At 36.9% G+C, this 14,410-nt stretch overlaps 1 long non-coding RNA gene across 1 annotated transcript in view; it reads right to left on the reverse strand.

Annotated features, from left to right (window-relative positions):
• Positions 1-14,321, reverse strand: part of LOC146767372 (uncharacterized) — a 52,945-nt gene extending 38,624 nt beyond the window's left edge. The window contains exons 1-2 of the long non-coding RNA XR_014956067.1: positions 13,987-14,321; positions 1-12,776 (exon numbers count right to left, since the gene is read on the reverse strand). The exon at positions 1-12,776 is cut by the window's left edge and continues 38,624 nt beyond it. This is a non-coding gene — a long non-coding RNA (uncharacterized LOC146767372). The remainder of the gene's footprint in view (positions 12,777-13,986) is intronic.
• Between the last annotated feature and the right edge of the window lie 89 nt (positions 14,322-14,410).

Genomic DNA, 14,410 nt, shown 5'->3' on the forward strand with positions numbered 1-14,410 from the left:
CATAGAATTTCTATCTGCCAAACCCACATTGTAATATCTTTTGTAACTGTAACATGTCTGTAAAAAAAAAAAAAACAAAAACAACCAAACCATCAGTAAAGTCTGTTTTGACCATACTTTGGGCTCAACATGAATTTGAAAGCCTGTGTTATTTCTTATCAAAGTATAGAGAGCTTTTAGATCTGTTCTCCTTTGACCAAAAAATGACATAGTACATTTTGGATGCTGCAAAATGGACTTGGTGCAAATGAAAAGTTTTTAGGTCACTCTGTGCTATGCAAGTCATCTTTCTGTAGATTAAAATCAGGTCCAAAATTTTGTGTAGAGTTCCTCTGAATGTTGTTGAGAAGGTGCTGCATCAATCCTCTTTTTTTAATCAAGCAAGTATGAGACAGATGGTTGCAGGAAAATCTTTGAACTCCCAAAATATGCCTTATGATGGTGTGAAATGCTCCATTATTTCACAACTGTACTATCAATGTATACTGAACATCTACCATAGAAATGTTTCAAGTGATTTTTAATGTAAATACCTTTATTCTCCTTATTTCCATCATTAGAATAAATGAAAAGATCCCTCCTCTGGTTTTCTTTTGAGCTAGTAGGCAACAGCTATACTAACCTGGACACAATAGTCTTTGCTTTTCTTTTCAAACACAAAATCGATAGCATTAAGTAGGAACCTATTTTTCTCTACAGATACTTGTATCCATTATTGGATCATTTCTCATGTGCAATGAACCATCTGCCTTAATGTCAAAGTTGATTCTTTCAGTTGTTCCTTTAATTTTTTTCCTCTGTCTCTTCACTTGTAGTATCTAATATGAAACCACAAATTTAAATCTGTCTGAATGAGAGTATTCAGGGCAAAGTGCTTCAATCACTTTCAAAATGCTCAGTTTGTGCTACACTGATTATGATGTTTTTAGAAGAAGATTGCAACTTTCTAACAAGTTCAAGAGTTTGACTTCATTCTTTCTTTTCTTCCTTTTTTTTTTTTTTTTTAAGGTGCAGTCACCAATTCATCTGTCATATTGTGGTTTTCAAGGCTGAACTGAGAATGCTCTGAAAGGAATTCGAAGTTGAAGAGCTGCAGGAAGACCTAGGTAGGGAATTACATTTTCATTGTGGCTAACTTTCAATGACACTGAAGATGTCTCACTCGGAAGATCATCAGACCCACACCTCCTCTTCTACTTCAACAGACAACGCTTCATTCATTTGATGTAGAAACTCTGAAGAAAGTAATTTTCATTTTGAAATAAGTGTGAATTCTTTTTATCTTGAGATTTAACAACTGTTGACAATGCTTACATTTTGCTTCACAAAAATGAGCTGTTTTCATAACTTCAGTCTTTCCAATCACTTTTTCCCACCAAGTCTTTCCCTTTCTCAACCCAGATTAAAATAAATGTAATTTTAGTTATGACTACTTCTAAGTTACCTATTTGTTGTATTCATAAAAAAACCTATCCTCTTTACTAAAAAGAAAATTAAAATAACCACTTCTTGAAGTTAACACTCTAAAAAATGGAAAAAATATTTATTAATCATGATCTTCAATGATTTATCTTCCATTAATTTCTAGCAGATCAAATCCATCCTTGATAACATGATACTCTTGCCAATTTTCTCCTTCACTATATCTAACATTTAGCTCCATCTCTGTTCTCCTGTGGCTAGGAATATAATAAATTCCACCCATAAGGCTTCCAGTTCTGTAGCTATGTTTAGTACAAAGAATTTGGTTTTTTGTTTATAATATTTATTTCACATTGATTTAATGTGCACATGAAGACAAAAATGGAAACAAGAATAAAAGCGAAACAAGGCCTAACTTCTGGAAAAGTGTATTATTTGGTTCTTTCTTTTTTTAAGTATGCTGATTTTTTTCAAGTCACTGTAGATCTGAAACTTGTTTTTTATTAAACAGTTCACACACTGTTCTGTGACTTACTTTGTTACTGGGCAATAACAATAATACTATAAGTTCTTCTCTTGTAAGTAGGGCAGTGATAAGGCCTTGTGATGTCCTTGCTGAGATGATACTTTGCACAGATATCACAATTTTTACCTGAACTACAGATACGACTTTCAGAATTTTGTTAGGTGGAGCCAAAAATTTCTAACTAAATTAGAAGTCAGTTTGAAGCCCCCAATACAGTATTTTAAAAAGCTTGTGGAGGAAAAACATTGAAAAAGGGCAAATGAATATAGCATAGAGTTGGGTGACTTTTCACTGAAAACATGAAAGCTATTTTTGGTTTAAATATCAACTGCATATAAGACTAATAGTTTCTGCTCCCAACTTTACATTAATACAGAGAAGCTCTTTCTGACGGTTGTATTACAAAAATCAGAATACCTCTTTCCTTCTCACAAAATGTTATTAAAGTGAACATTGAAAGTGAATGCTGAAAAGTGCTTGGTTGCCATTACCCTTGTCTAAAAAATGTTTAACATAGACACAAGATTGAGACAGCCAAGGCTGGAGAACAGCAAAATTTTGACATAAGATGCTACTGGAAAGTATCTTGAAAGTCATCTCATCTATCTACTGTCCTGATGCAGGGCAAAGTATCAGTAACATTTCTAAGCACAGGTAACATGAACATAATAAACTCCAGTAACAGAAATTTTACATTATCTCTTCACAAGATATGCCTGTGCTTCATTATTTCTACTTATTCCTCCCAATATCTAACCTGGATTTCTCTGGCTGCATTTTAGAACTTTTATTTCTTTTCCTGTCTATGCAGAACATGGAGAAAAATTACTCTCCTTTCTGGGGTAGCTTAGAAGCCTTATCTAAAGACACATTTCATTTCAGACTTTTCTCATAGACTAAACACCATCAGTTCTTCAAATTTCCTCATAAATTAAGTTTTCCTGCTTTGCTCAGGAAAATGTGGCATATATATGATACGTAAAGATGGTCAGAAAATCTGCTGGGGTCAAGATGCAAAACATTTATTATTGCTCTTCTGTTCACAGATCTATTGGCCCAAAGCACAAGGAAAACAGATTGTTTTCATGTGGGTTGCTCTCAACAGATCCATTCTGTATGTCAGCCATTTCTTTGCTATCTTCCAGATGTTTACATATAATTCATTTTATTATTTGTCCATTTTATTTGTTTGAGCATTTTTTTTAGGAATTGCAGTCAAAGTGGCTGACGAAAAATTCCCTGTCTTCTTTTTTATACTTTAAGCATTACATTTTTCCTTTTTCTCTTAGAGCCTTAGAGAGTATCTCCTACGTTATCAGAGGTGCCTGCTGACAACTTTAAATAGTTCTGGCCAGTGCTCTAAACAAGCTAGAGTCGATTTTATTAGTCTGTAAGATCATGGTCCTTAGTTTTTCATAATAATTATATATTAACTACATTATTACAGCAGACTTCTCTAGTGAATACTGAAACAAAAAAGGCATCATATTGATCTAAGATATTACTAGTTTTCTCTCTCAGTTTAGTATGGAATACTTTCCCAGTCTTTCTCTTTTTCCTTATAAAATTCAAGTAGAAACTCCATAGTCATAAACAGTAATGTCCTTTATAAAAACAGATTTTTTTCAGTTGGTCACCTATAAAAGGTTTCTTGCTCCTCCTAATTATAAATTCTTCTGTGCCATTTTCTTTTTTATGTCCCTACATACTAATGTATTCCTTTATACTAATCCTAGTAATCTCACATAATTTTCATTTCCTGTATGACTCACATGTTTGAGGTCAATGTATATGATTTAACCAGATGACTTCTTGTTATATACTTGCTATTCTTCCTTGCACTGGGATCATTAAATTCCAGAGAGTATGTTTTCCATCAGGAAGTGCTTAATTCCTTTAAATTTCTCTTCCATGACATGTGATCTCCCAGTACCCTGAGTTTGCTGAAGTCTGCCTTCTTGAAATCCTTTTTCTTCTACTTTGCTGTTCTCCCTCCTTTCCTTCAAGAGGATCATGGATACTTCCATTTCATGCTCACTCAAGTTCTCTTTCATGTTCTTGTCCACATCCTATTTAGCACAAAGCTGGTATTCTAACCTCTCTAGTTGCTTCCTCTACTTCTCTCCTTTCTGTATCAAGGCTGACATTATATATAAATATGTATTTATTTATTTACTTACTTATTCTCTCACTGTAAGCTGTTATATTCATTTCTAGTTGAAGTCTACATAAACTTTCCCCCCCTATTTTTATGAAGTTCCACACCCTACAACATTTGGCTAGTTTCTCAAAGAAAGCAAAAAACATCCCAAAAAAGTGCTACCCTACAAAATCCAAAAATTAATTCAAGCCTTATACAACAGGTATTTCTGGCTTGGGATGACAATGGAAATCTCTCTGTTTTGTCATCAGGTGTACATTTTCTCTTTCTGGACAAGCCACCATGTGTGCCCTTGTATTTCCATCAAATGAGCCATTTTAACCATCCATTACTATGCTAGTTGAGCTGGAGTTTCATATTAAGAATCCCAGCTTTTCTATTTTACTATTTTCTGTTCCAAACTTCTATGCATGCAGAAACATTTCTAGATTTTAAAGGAGAGCAGGTCACTCAGGTTTCAGATTGACTGCATAGTCGGTCATCAAAGAAAAAACACCTATTCTCATGGAATTGTTTATATTAGTTTTTTTCAATGAAAACCCCAAATTTTTTTCCAATGTTCATTCATCATTTGGGTTTTTTCTGCTGAGTCTCAGTCTGGCATTTGGAGTTTACTTCTATGCACTATAAGAGAAAGACAATGGCACCTATACTCCAGATTTAGGAGCACTTGCTACATACAGAAGAAAAATAGGAGGAATACTTGGTCTTAAAACTGGAACATAGATTAGAAATCTCAAGTTATTTTCTCAGTCTCCCACTCATGTAAATATTTTGTTTATTAAGAAGAACACACATTTTTAATGTGCTTTAAATAAAGTACAGGTACAATCTTAGTAAAGACAAGAGACCTATAGCATGAATCCACATTAGTTGCTTGAAGTAAACTCTAAAATGAAAAACTTTTTCTGATGGTGACAGTGTCCTGGTATGTGAACTTTGGCAACTGATTTATCTGCCCTTTAATTTTTGGTTCCCCAAGTGCAAAATGACTATGACAAGAGTTAACAAATTCATACAGTGTTTGTCTTAGAGTATATTTATAAGCCCAAAAAGGTCCCTACATGATAAAGGCTACAGAAAGCAAAGGATTTTTATTAATGATTCCCACTCAGAATGATGCTTGTATCTTAGTGATAACTTCATCCCTAAAATCACTAAAAGAAGATTTAAAAGCTTACAGAAAATGTTGAAATGAGGCAAATTTTCTCTCATCTCTGTAGAGCAGCAGCACTGAGAGCTCTAGCATACATCTGTCATCTGGAGGCCAAGTAGGCATTCCACAATTCCAGGAAATCAATTCCAAAGACTGTAGATTGTCAGTTGCTTGTACACTGGAGGCCATCCAGGCAGCAGATTAAATTGTATGAGAAAATTGTAGCAGGCTCTAGACTGCATGTAATGGAGACCCTCAATGACCTTTCCGAGGACTTGGGAAATAGGCATTGAAATTGCCAGTGGGCCCTTTTGTAGCACCAAAACTGCATACTGAATTTCTCTTACTTATCACACAGGGTCATTCACAACTGAGTTGTTTCTGAAGAGGAAAAACAAATGCAAAACAGAACAAACAGAAAATGTATTCACCATAGTTTCTTCTTTCAGAAAATGTACAAGGTTACCAGAGATACATTATCTGTATAACCAGAAAAAGAAAAAAAAGTTCGTACTTGTGAAAGCCACAGTCTTGAGTAGTATTTAATGGGGCTGCTGAATCTTTCACTCCTGAGAGATTTTGGCAGAATACACAAAACATTGGCCAAAACGATTGCTGATTGCAGAAGGTTGATTTAGATGAGCAACAGTTTCAGTTTTGTTATTTTATTCAGACTGTTAACCTCGACCATTCAAACTGCAGATGTGACCCTTTCAGTGCTACTGACCTGGGGGGTCAGGAGACAGTATGCAACTCTCCTTGTCATGAACAGAAAAGCTGCACATACTCAAAGAATATAAACCCCTTAAAAATATAGGTGAGCCACATGAAATTCTGTTCCTTACTTCTGACCAGCCTGTGGTTGCAAATACGGGGTACTTAACACCCCTGACTTCTACTTTCCCATTTATTCGTGGCAAAGTGGGCTGGTCATTTTATATTGCTCCTTAATATTATTTCTACTCTTTAGGAAAGCTGCATGGCTTAACATATATTTATATATTTTTAAAATCTATTAAAAATATTTTCAGGGCATTTTAAGCAGATGGAATAAGTAGATTTATTGGTGTGGAGTGCAGTTGGGCTTCTCTGAATAGCTCCTTTACATTCACTGTGATATATAAATGTGTCCTTTTGCTTTGCTAAAAGATCATATGGAATCATATCCCAACTGCCAATAACTAAAGAGTTTTGTGTTTAGCTTCAAAGCAGCTTTTAGGGCATCAGACTAAGCAAGTTTTTGGTCTGACAGCAAGGCTCTACAATCTATGTAAGGCACATGATCAGAGAGGGAAGTGATGAACAGGAACAGCCCTTACTATTCTCATGTTTTGTTGACTCTGCCACAGATTTCCTATATGGCCTTGACCAAGATTTTAAAACTATTTCCTAATTCCCTGTACAGTATTCTGGGGTAATAATTCTCCATGTCAGAAGTATCTGAATATAAATTTATTGTTAAATGCCTTCCATGCTATGACTTCTAAGTAATATACTCTTTCAAGGAAAATTACCTTTCTGCTAAAGGAGCAGTTGCTCTACTGATTACAAACAAACATTATTTATATTTTTAACCTTGCTTTATCAGAGATCTTGCTCTGATATATCTGTATTTTGTACCTTATGCTTTCACTTACACATCAGTACTTTTCTGCCCCTTATATCAGATATTTTTACAGACATTTTGATAAGCTATAGCACATTTGGTGCTAGCTACTGTAGAATTAGACCTCCTATGTTCTGGGAAGGAAAGATGGGGAGAAAGGAATGGAGCAGCAATCCTTGTACACACACAAAAAGGAAATCTATGGGCTAAATGACTGAAGAATGGAATGAAAGGCATATGAATATAAAGAGCAGATTTTCAAAGACTCTTTTAGCCACAGGCCTTTTCATGTCAAATATCTGGTGTATCCAGGCTGTAAAAAGCAAAGCAGGAATTTCTAGGATTGATTTTCATCCCTTTGACTCATCTCTTTCCTTTGCCCATTTGCTCTCATAAGACAGGTCCAGAGTGTGCAACAGGAAACCAAGCAAAAACAATACAAGAAAAACGCATTTTAATTTTAGCCACACAGCTGCTTCTGGGTTCTTTAAATACACTCCTCTCTAAGTGCTTCCATACACCAAGATATCCAAGTGCTCTAGACAGACTGAGTCTCAACTGCAAACTCATTCCACAACTAATCTCTGTCTGGCATTGTTACAACAATCAAACCAAGTTGGTCAAATGCCTAGTTGGGGTAAACTGGGTGCTTATCCAAGGGCTTTCTGCTATGTGACTTGAAAAGATGAGCTACAGTCTCCAAGTTCTTTGGGCAGAGACAAGTTTGTGGTCAGGAATTAAACACAACCTCTTTTTTCCTTATCCTCTCCCTCTGCATATTTATACACAGCATAAGAAACCAAAAATATCTTTTGAAGGAATGCCTGTGAGTGACACTGTGCCCTAGTATTATGTGACAGGTGACCTATTCTCCTTGTTCCAGGCTGCATGCAGTCTTGCTGTCTGGAAAACTATCTGGGGAATTTAAGGCCTACCAAGAGAAAAATGGCAAATCTAAAAGCTCAGTCACATAATCAGTTCTTCATCTTGGGTTGTTTTTTTCCCTATGGCTTTTGAAGGTGAAAGAAACCACCTCTGAATTCCAGAGGTTTTTTACCGCCATCATGTGGAGAATTTCCTTAAAAAAAAAGAGAAAAACTGTCTTCCCTGACAAGACATGATTTTTCCTGCCCTTGGCAAAGGAAGGAATCTAATTCAGTCTTACACCTACAAAGAGCTAGTCCTGGAGCCTCAAATGCTATAGCATCTGGTAAATATTCAACTGTCCTAAGTACATTTTGCTTTTGCCCTATTGAAACAGTTTATTTGTTGGCATAGCAGAGCTGGACAAGATTGTGACAGCCTGGGTATGCTTGTCATTTCTGATATTCCACTACAGATTTCTATCTCTGGTCTGCAGGAACATACAGGCACTTAATATCAATGCTATTTCTCTCTATGCAGCAACGCTATAAAGAAAAATAATATTACAGCAGGGTATCACAAATCCAATTACATAAATTATCTTGGGATCAGAAATACACATTTTTCAGGCATTCCTATTCCCACTATGCAGTCCTACATTTTATCTGACCACTATAACAATCACACTTGAGAAATCTGATAAACACAAAACTGTTCTGGAAGGTTGGAAATTTAGAGGGCTATGTTAATTTTAATAAAAGAAGAGTATTTCTACGTTCCAGGAAAGTCCAAGATTTCAAAAGTTTTCAACAAAGCCAATGACTGTATTTCAATTAAAAATGTCACCACATTTTGTACCTATTTTATTACTTTTTAATTCTGTACTGTACTGATTAACACTGTATTCAAAAGTAAACGATGTAATTTTACAGTGAGCTTTTCAGAGATATTGACAGATATTCCTTTTCCTTAGCATTAAAGGTTCTCCACGTGTTAAGTCAATGCAATCTGAAAGATAATTACTGTCAGAACATTTCATAGAAACTCTGTTATTTTCCTAAAGACATACAAACAAGAGGTCCCATTTTCAAGACTGGTGAGCCCTCAGTAGCTCCTCGTGAATTCAGCACAACAGAAATCAGCCTTGTACGTATATTAGAAATCCAATTTGTATCTTCTGTCCATTCTGCTATATCACTTCAAATAAAAACTGGTTTTCAATTCTTCCCTGACCACAGGTTGCAAACAGTAATTAGGGACCTCAGTAGGGTCCCATAAATTACTCCAGAACAAAAGCACATTTTAATTGATACTGACATCCTCCTAACAAGACTGCTTCAGAAGATCTACTACACCCACCAAGTTTAAAAAGTTGGTCTGAAGATCTGTGAAGTACTACCACCAAGGCACCACCTTTTTCTAGTGTCATAAAAATGTGTTCTGATTTGGCTACATTATACACAGTCCACTATAAAAATCAGCACTTAGCAGATTTTTCATTATCTGCTCCTATAAACCCTCACAATTCCTCTGACACTGGACACAAATTGTTCAGAGTTTTGCTGTGCTAGTCAGTGCAGTGCAGGTTTCTAAGTTAAAGGTAAAATATATCCTGCTACTGTTCCCTGTAATAGGGTAACATACTTTGCCCTGCAAACCAAGAGACAGTTCTATATTTGTCTTTCAGATGATTCTAGTAATTCTGGACATTTCACAATCATACTGTTAGGCAAAGCTTCAACCACTACTAAGAGAACCCCCACACACCAGATCAGCTCAGGCATCTAACATAACAAGCCCAAAGGGAAAGCAACTGAGTCACAGTGGCATCTGAGCTTCTCGGAAAGCCTCCGTCCAGCCTGTGTGCCTGGCTCATCTATCCATACTGTGAGGCACAGCACACGGCTGTATCACTGTTACCACATCATATGATCTCCTACTGACCAGTCTGTGGGAAATGTAATCCTTCTATGTGCAACTAATATGGTTGGTCTTTAATCCTCTGCAGCACAGGTCTGTACTGAAGGTTCAACATTCAAGTTCTTCTCTGCATGAAGTCCATTTTTTATCCTAGCATATAAAGTTACAAATTTGTGCCTTTTCATTTGCTTGCAAAAAATTATTAAAATAATAGGCCAAAATCTTTACCAAAATCACACTCTCAAATACAGCCATGTAAAATATAGTTCCCAAAAATTAGGAAAATACCGATTTGAGATCCCCAATTCAGAAAATACCGATTTGAGATCCCAAATTCATCCTTAGTTCTGCTATGCTATACACTTATAATATCAGGATTTCTTTAATTACCTACTGACATCTCAAGTGTTTTTCTGCCAAACAAGATGTCATTCAGTTGAATGACTAAATGGTAATGGGAATAAAACATGTAGAGAATTAGGCTGTTGTTTGTAGTATTCCTATCTCGTATTAGTTGCCCTTGTACATAAATAAAGACCCACAGACTCACAGAATATTCTGAATTGGAAGTAGACCACAAGGATCATCAAAGTCCAGCTACTGTCCCTGCACAGGACAGCCCCAAGAATCACACATTTAGCTAAACAAGTAACATTATTTTAAAGTAAGATTTGGGATTCCTTATTGCAATCCTATGTAAATTAGACAAAGACCTTTTCACCCGAAAAAAAAGTCCATAGGCAGTCCTTGACTGGACTAATTTTGTCCTTCTCGATGTCCTGTAATCCAAAGAGACTCACGACACCCAGTGGTTATTACAAGTAACGCAGGCATACAGAAGCCATGTAGAACGTGAAGACGCTTCTCTCAGTTCTCAGATTCACAAAATTAAGATGCAACTAGAAAAATGAAGACACTGCACAAGTTACAATCCATATAAAAGAGTCTGTAGAGATGGCTCAACACCTACCAAAAAACCCCCAAAACTCCCAAAGCCACCATCAATATCTGAAATACAAACGTAAATAATTTTCGAACTCCAGGAAAACATAACATCTAGCCTGCTTTGGAGCAAATAGTAGCTCTTCCATGATAACAATTTAAATCCTGTAGATTCTTGCACCAGAAAAAAAAACAAAAACAACACTATAATGAGGAGCATTGCACTTATTAAGTAAAGGTATCCTTCTACACCCTGTAGTTTTCCACACACTATATGGAAGAGCAGACAGAGGGGATGACAGTGCTGGGAAGTGAGGGAATGCAGAAGGGCTTGCTGCTCTCCAGAGCACTCTCGACTGCTGCAATGCTCTGATGCTGCAAGGGTTAAAAGCAGTCATTGGGCTGCTCTCTTGCACTGCTTCCTCAAATCCTCAGTTGGCCCAAAAGCCTAGAAGTTGTAAAAGGAATATTAAATCCACCTTTGTTCTCATCCAACATAAAACAGTATAAAAGAGTGTAAGAGCACTAAAAGTGCTTTATTCTTGTTATGCCATCTCTGTTAATAATTTGTCATTTTGAAATTGTCTTCATTCTGCCTTGTCTTAAATTGGACACATTTATGGTAAAGATGAAGTTGCAGATGGATATAACAATATGAAAGATGTGTATTTTGAAAAGAATACATATCTAAAGTTGAAATTTAGAAGACAAGGAGCCATTACTAAAGTACTTTCATTAGAGAAAAATCTTGTTAAGTCAACTTCTGGGTGAAATTCTATGATCACACAATGTTTCCTGCTTTGATATTTATTAAATAAGATATTAATTATTAACAAAATATATATGTGGAATGTCTTTTCAAAGAGATTTCAAGCTTTAATATTGTTTTAATGCCCAACAACACACTTTATCTGCATGAATTAATTCTTTTGTTGAAACCAATGAAAACTTATGAGGCATCATTTAAACAATATTTGTCTATTTATGTATTAAAATTACAGAAGTGAATAACAGAAGGAACAAAGATACCTGTATTAAAATATCATAAAAATTAGACTGGATCAATGAAGTGAGATGAATAAAGATATTTATCTGCAAACTAATTTAATCTAGTACTTCCTAAATTGTATTTTGTCTGTGATTGCAAAACAAAGCAGTGAATATATGAATAAAAAAGATTGAGTACATGGTGTTTTCAGACCTAACCTTTCCAGTTCAGACAGTGTAATATGAAACTACATTCTTCTGACCTGGCTATGCTTTATTTCCAAAGTTTGCCAAACATTTCTTTCTACTGCTGTGTTAGGACAAAAGATTCTTTGTCCCACAAGCATTTATGAAGTCGATGCATCAACACCTTTATTAATTGTTCGGTAAGCACACATTATTTAACCACCTAATTAGATAAAAACTTGCCTCTGTCACTCTTAAGCCATGAAAGATGATTTCTGCATCTTCTCCTGAAAGAAAATATTCAACACCTTTTTTTAATAAGTGTTGAAACACCTACACTGAATAAACATGCAGTCATTCTTTTCACTCTTCCTGTTGTACAACCAGAATAAACAGGGAAGTGAACAAAAAGTTAATTCTTATTTGTCAAAACACTCGCCTTTAGGATAAACAAATCAACCACTGTATAACATAAGGAAAAAGGAAAACATCCTGTTGCCACTGACTGTAATCACTGAACTCACACAGTAAATGAGACCTTGGATCAATGAAGAATCAAATTAAATGAAAAGGGAGAGAAGGGGCAATGACAGAAATATTAATAAAACTACAAATACAGCATATTTGGAAGAGGAAGAATTTAGATGATGTTCAATATAAACCTAAGATTTAAGTCAACTTAATTCAGGGACATTTCGGTAATAAGATTTCATTTATTCAGAAAAAGGTTTACCTTGACTGTCCAGGAAAACTTCTCTATTAAACAGTGTAGTATTTCAGTTATCCTACCTGCTGCCCCTTGGATGAAGGCCTGGTATCACATATCCCAAATCTGTTCTGAATCACGTAAACTGAACAGCAGGTTGTCTGTCCTAAACACAGGCTACTTGCTCTCTGGTGAGCTGTTTTCACTGAGCAGCCATGCATACTCCATATCCTGAGAAATCCGGCCTCTGTGGAGAACAGTAAGGGCTGTTTCAGGGTACAAGGCAACCCCAGACCATGCCTGTACAAATAAGATGATACAATAGCATTCTTAGCATGCTTTTCCTCAGACCCCAAAACTCCTGAACAGTAAGGGATCCAAATCCAGAGTCTAGAGATCACACATCTCACACTACAGCTTAGATGTAATCAGAGCCAACTCTGGCATTTCTGTGCTCAAAACTACATCCTAAGAATAAGAGTCACTAGTGTTCTCTCACAGCATTTCAGATTGGTAGGACTGGAACCCAACAGTGCCTTATTTTTTAAAATTATGGTGTCATTTCATGTAACCTCAGACATTTTTGTGTTGCATTTGGCAAGTTGTTTATGAGACTATGCTGAGATTAAAGGTCCTTCTCTTTTTCATTCAGGAATTTCTTACATCTTGTTGCCCTCCTAAATCAGCATATTTCAGGTTCCTTAACAAGACCATCATAACAATGAAAGTATTTCTTTCTATTTCTGTTTGAGGAATTAATTTTGTATTTGCTCAGGTCTTCCACACAGTCTTTTCAATTTGCTATAATGAAATGGCTTTCATGTCCAAATGCAAAGTATTCTGACAGATTTCTCGGTGCTGGTAGCATTTATGCAGTTCTCAGAACAAGAATAGCTACTCTAGCTTTTTCATTGAACCAGGGACTCACTTCCTCCTATTTATTTGCCCTTGGTTTATATGCTGTTCATGTAAACCAGATCCATGTATTTTACACTTTCCAACCACACAAAAGTTGGGGTTTTTTTTTGTTTTTTTGTTGGTTTTGTTTGGTTTTTTGTTTTGTTTTGTTTTTGTTTTTGTTTTCAGTCATGACAGGAAAAAGTGATTCTTCCCCTGTACTTGGCACTGGTGAAACCACACCTTGAGTTCTGTGTTGAATTCTGGGTCCCTCCCTTCAGGAAAGGACATTGAGGTGCTGGAGTGAGTCAGGAGAAGGGTGATGAAAGCGGTGAAGGATCTAGAGCACGAGTTCTGTGAGGAGCAGAAGGGGTGTTCAGACCAGAAGAAAAGGAGGCTCAGGGGTGACCTTACCACTCTCACAAGGAGGCTGAAAGGAGGCTGCAGCCGTGTGGGATTTGGCCTCCTCTTCCAGCAACCAGAGACAGGACAAGAGGACAGCCTCAAGCTGTGCCCGAGGAGGTTCAGGTTAGAGATGAGAAGGAATTCCTTCACAGAAAGGATTATTAGACATAGGAACAGGATGCCCGTGGAGGTGATGGAGTCACCATACCTGAAAGTGTCTAAGAAAAGACTGGATGTAGCACTTAGTGCCATGGTCTAGTTGACATGGTGGTGTTAGGTCATAGGTTGAACTCAATGACCCGAGGTCTTTTCCAACCTAATTGATTCTGTGATTCCTTTTTTTGCCGTGTTTTCTCTCTTTGACAAGTTTGAGACCTCTTTGATGCTGCTTTCCTCATTCATGAACTGAGAGAGGCTACACGAAAGCCTGACCTTCTGTGTGGGGAAGAGCTGTATTTTTTCTGTGCAGCACTGGGGAGCCCCAAACTCGGGGCTCCGCTCCCGCCGCCCGGCTCCCTGACGCGCCCGGCGGGGCCGCCGCCGCCCCGCGCTCCCGCCGGCCGGCTCTGCGCATGCCCGCTCGGGGCGCGGCGGCCGCGCTGCCCCTCGGCGGCCGTGGGGGCGGGGCGTGC

Source organism: Lonchura striata, chromosome 5, assembly GCF_050655825.1.
Source record: "Lonchura striata isolate lonStrDom1 chromosome 5, ASM5065582v1, whole genome shotgun sequence".
NCBI lineage: Eukaryota > Metazoa > Chordata > Aves > Passeriformes > Estrildidae > Lonchura > Lonchura striata.